Source organism: Schistocerca cancellata, unplaced genomic scaffold (genome assembly GCF_023864275.1).
Source record: "Schistocerca cancellata isolate TAMUIC-IGC-003103 unplaced genomic scaffold, iqSchCanc2.1 HiC_scaffold_56, whole genome shotgun sequence".
Classification (NCBI taxonomy): Eukaryota; Metazoa; Arthropoda; class Insecta; order Orthoptera; family Acrididae; genus Schistocerca; species Schistocerca cancellata.
The window spans coordinates 17,501-22,500 of record NW_026046119.1 but is presented as its reverse complement, the minus strand read 5'-3'; the positions used below and the strand labels follow the sequence as shown (position 1 = coordinate 22,500).

At 52.7% G+C, this 5,000-nt stretch overlaps 1 non-coding gene across 1 annotated transcript in view; it reads right to left on the bottom strand.

The window, feature by feature from the left end:
• LOC126111098 (small subunit ribosomal RNA) overlaps nt 1-967 on the bottom strand; it is a 1,909-nt gene extending 942 nt beyond the window's left edge. The window contains exon 1 of the ribosomal RNA XR_007524093.1: nt 1-967. This exon is cut by the window's left edge and continues 942 nt beyond it. This is a non-coding gene — a ribosomal RNA (small subunit ribosomal RNA).
• Nucleotides 968-5,000: the final 4,033 nt, after the last annotated feature.

Genomic DNA, 5,000 nt, shown 5'->3' with positions numbered 1-5,000 from the left:
TCCCTATTAATCATTACCTCGGGTTCCGAAAACCAACAAAATAGAACCGAGGTCCTATTCCATTATTCCATGCACACAGTATTCAGGCGGGCTTGCCTGCTTTAAGCACTCTAATTTGTTCAAAGTAAACGTGCCGGCCCACCCAGACACTCAATAAAGAGCACCTTGGTAGGATTTCAACGGGGTCCGCCTCGGGACGCACGAACACGCACGAGGCGGTCGCACGCCTTCGGCTCGCCCCACCGGCAGGACGTCCCACGATACATGCCAGTTAAACACCGACGGGCGGTGAACCAACAGCGTGGGACACAAATCCAACTACGAGCTTTTTAACCGCAACAACTTTAATATACGCTATTGGAGCTGGAATTACCGCGGCTGCTGGCACCAGACTTGCCCTCCAATAGATACTCGTTAAAGGATTTAAAGTGTACTCATTCCGATTACGGGGCCTCGGATGAGTCCCGTATCGTTATTTTTCGTCACTACCTCCCCGTGCCGGGAGTGGGTAATTTGCGCGCCTGCTGCCTTCCTTGGATGTGGTAGCCGTTTCTCAGGCTCCCTCTCCGGAATCGAACCCTGATTCCCCGTTACCCGTTACAACCATGGTAGGCGCAGAACCTACCATCGACAGTTGATAAGGCAGACATTTGAAAGATGCGTCGCCGGTACGAGGACCGTGCGATCAGCCCAAAGTTATTCAGAGTCACCAAGGCAAACGGACCGGACGAGCCGACCGATTGGTTTTGATCTAATAAAAGCGTCCCTTCCATCTCTGGTCGGGACTCTGTTTGCATGTATTAGCTCTAGAATTACCACAGTTATCCAAGTAACGTGGGTACGATCTAAGGAACCATAACTGATTTAATGAGCCATTCGCGGTTTCACCTTAATGCGGCTTGTACTGAGACATGCATGGCTTAATCTTTGAGACAAGCATATGACTACTGGCAGGATCAACCAGGGAGCTGCGTCAACTAGAGCTGAGCAGCCGGCCGCCCGGGAGTGTGTCCCAGGGGCCCGCGCGAACACGCAAGCGTCCGCTCAATTATTCTGCAAACAGGAGGAGGCTGAGCTCCCCTGCACAATACACCTCGAAACCCTCTCAGGTCCCGGCGGCGCGCAGCGCCGTCCTAAGTACTTGGTCGGGTTCGAGAGAGGCGCAATCGCCCGGAGTTAGGCGAGTAGACGCTTTAGGTGCGACCACCCGTGCTCCCAACTGAGCTTGCCGCTGCCGACAGAGGCCCGGGAGCGTGCTGTCGTGGCATTGCCGGCGGGAGACAACACGCGCCACCTACGGTGACCGGCAGCTCCAACGCCAGCGCCACAGAAGGGCAAAGGCCCCACGTGGGTGCCGAAGCGAACTCTCCCAGCACAGCGCACGTGCCAACACGTCTGCACAACTGCGATACAAACCACCAGCGAGAACCGCTGGGGCGACCGAGCAGCAGACGGCGTCGCGGCGCCGAGTGCCGGGCGGCGGCGCATCCTCAACGCACACAGTCCTCAGTCTGACCAGCACACTGCAGATGTCCACCGCGCTTCGCACCGGGCCCGCGAGGACCCACTTTGGCCGCCCGGCGCCGCGCGCAGGGTGCCCCGGCGCGCAGCTGCGCCGCCTGCCGCGTCCGTCGGCCGGCGCGCCTGCCACTGGGCGCCCCCACCAGCCGGCTGTAGCGCGTGCGCCCACGCACCGCGCGGCCAGCACGCCGGGCGGCCCCCCCTCACCGGCCGGGGACGGTCCCACCCAGCCACCGCCGCGTATCGCTTCACACACAGATTTGCCCTTACTGATTTACCTCCAGCAACAACAACCGCACCACAATGGGTTTACCAGTTGTTCATTTGCGTAACGTCACCAGCAAACGTAGACGTCCATCCCAGTTTGCAAATGCAACGATTATTGCATACCTGTCTGTTAGGTGTCACGACACACTACGTCTGCCCACATACACGCAACAAAATGTGCACGACTAGAGAACACGTGGGAGGTGGCCCCCTACGTATGCGATGTCCATTACGAGACCGACTGTCAACCAGCATCTGTACCATGTCGCAGATGTGGAACGCGGTGCACCATGCTATCACACTGTGTGAGAAGAGACGACTACGTTTGAATACACGCGCCACTACATCAACAGACGGCTCATGCTGATCGCCATCCAGGGCGTCCGTTAATCCCACACGTCTCTATGGCGTACCACACTGCAATGTAGCTGTTATGGGGAGACGGCACGTGGCTGAGTGCACAACATTTGGACCGTATGGTTCGCTGTTGTTGGGCGCAGTCGTTGTACGGTCACACATGTGCCACAGCGTATCATGCAGTACATACGGACCTATGTGCAGTACAATGTGAGGGTTAAGCTTACGACATCAGCGGACAGTGGACACAGGCCGTACCACGACGTAGACTGAGCGCTTCGACATGCGAATGCCAGTGAACAGCTGCGAAGGGCATTGAACACGCAAGCACCTGAACGACCAGCGTGCGAAGGCAGGGGGGAGGGTGGGGGCGATGTACATCCTGCAGTCGTCCACATTACAGTGTACAGCGGGAGCATGTAAAAAGTAAGCAACACTTGCGAAGTGTTGAACATGAAACGATACACAAGAGGGTGGGCGGTGCGAGTAGCGAACTATATTCAGAGGGTTGTGGTTAGACAACACTGGATTAATGTAACGTGTCATATGCCAATTACAGAGCAGGTTAAGGCACAACTTGGGTTAGGTTAAGGCACAACGTGGGTTAGGTTAAGGCACAACGTGGGTTAGGTTAAGGCACAACTTGGGTTAGGTTAAGGCACAACGTGGGTTAGGTTAAGGCACAACGTGGGTTAGGTTAAGGCACAACGTGGGTTAGGTTAAGGCACAACGTGGGTTAGGTTAAGGCACAACGTGGGTTAGGTTAAGGCACAACGTGGGTTAGGTTAAGGCACAACTTGGGTTAGGTTAAGGCACAACGTGGGTTAGGTTAAGGCACAACGTGGGTTAGGTTAAGGCACAACGTGGGTTAGGTTAAGGCACAACGTGGGTTAGGTTAAGGCACAACGTGGGTTAGGTTAAGGCACAACGTGGGTTAGGTTAAGGCACAACGTGGGTTAGGTTAAGGCACAACGTGGGTTAGGTTAAGGCACAACGTGGGTTAGGTTAAGGCACAACGTGGGTTAGGTTAAGGCACAACGTGGGTTAGGTTAAGGCACAACGTGGGTTAGGTTAAGGCACAACGTGGGTTAGGTTAAGGCACAACGTGGGTTAGGTTAAGGCACAACGTGGGTTAGGTTAAGGCACAACGTGGGTTAGGTTAAGGCACAACGTGGGTTAGGTTAAGGCACAACGTGGGTTAGGTTAAGGCACAACTTGGGTTAGGTTAAGGCACAACTTGGGTTAGGTTAAGGCACAACTTGGGTTAGGTTAAGGCACAACTTGGGTTAGGTTAAGGCACAACTTGGGTTAGGTTAAGGCACAACTTGGGTTAGGTTAAGGCACAACTTGGGTTAGGTTAAGGCACAACTTGGGTTAGGTTAAGGCACAACTTGGGTTAGGTTAAGGCACAACTTGGGTTAGGTTAAGGCACAACTTGGGTTAGGTTAAGGCACAACTTGGGTTAGGTTAAGGCACAACGTGGGTTAGGTTAAGGCACAACGTGGGTTAGGTTAAGGCACAACGTGGGTTAGGTTAAGGCACAACGTGGGTTAGGTTAAGGCACAACGTGGGTTAGGTTAAGGCACAACGTGGGTTAGGTTAAGGCACAACGTGGGTTAGGTTAAGGCACAACGTGGGTTAGGTTAAGGCACAACGTGGGTTAGGTTAAGGCACAACGTGGGTTAGGTTAAGGCACAACGTGGGTTAGGTTAAGGCACAACGTGGGTTAGGTTAAGGCACAACGTGGGTTAGGTTAAGGCACAACGTGGGTTAGGTTAAGGCACAACGTGGGTTAGGTTAAGGCACAACGTGGGTTAGGTTAAGGCACAACGTGGGTTAGGTTAAGGCACAACGTGGGTTAGGTTAAGGCACAACGTGGGTTAGGTTAAGGCACAACGTGGGTTAGGTTAAGGCACAACGTGGGTTAGGTTAAGGCACAACTTGGGTTAGGTTAAGGCACAACGTGGGTTAGGTTAAGGCACAACTTGGGTTAGGTTAAGGCACAACTTGGGTTAGGTTAAGGCACAACTTGGGTTAGGTTAAGGCACAACTTGGGTTAGGTTAAGGCACAACTTGGGTTAGGTTAAGGCACAACTTGGGTTAGGTTAAGGCACAACTTGGGTTAGGTTAAGGCACAACTTGGGTTAGGTTAAGGCACAACTTGGGTTAGGTTAAGGCACAACGTGGGTTAGGTTAAGGCACAACGTGGGTTAGGTTAAGGCACAACGTGGGTTAGGTTAAGGCACAACGTGGGTTAGGTTAAGGCACAACGTGGGTTAGGTTAAGGCACAACGTGGGTTAGGTTAAGGCACAACGTGGGTTAGGTTAAGGCACAACGTGGGTTAGGTTAAGGCACAACGTGGGTTAGGTTAAGGCACAACGTGGGTTAGGTTAAGGCACAACGTGGGTTAGGTTAAGGCACAACGTGGGTTAGGTTAAGGCACAACGTGGGTTAGGTTAAGGCACAACGTGGGTTAGGTTAAGGCACAACGTGGGTTAGGTTAAGGTAGAAATTGCGTTACATTGCGGTACAAATTGCGTTACATTGCGGTACAAATTGCGTTACATTGCGGTACAAATTGCGTTACATTGCGGTACAAATTGCGTTACATTGCGGTACAAATTGCGTTACATTGCGGTACAAATTGCGTTACATTGCGGTACAAATTGCGTTACATTGCGGTACACATTGCGTTACACATTGCGTTACACATTGCGGTACACATTGCGTTACACATTGCGGTACACATTGCGTTACACATTGCGGTACACATTGCGGTACACATTGCGGTACACATTGCGTTACACATTGCGTTACACATTGCGTTACACATTGCGTTACACATTGCGGTACA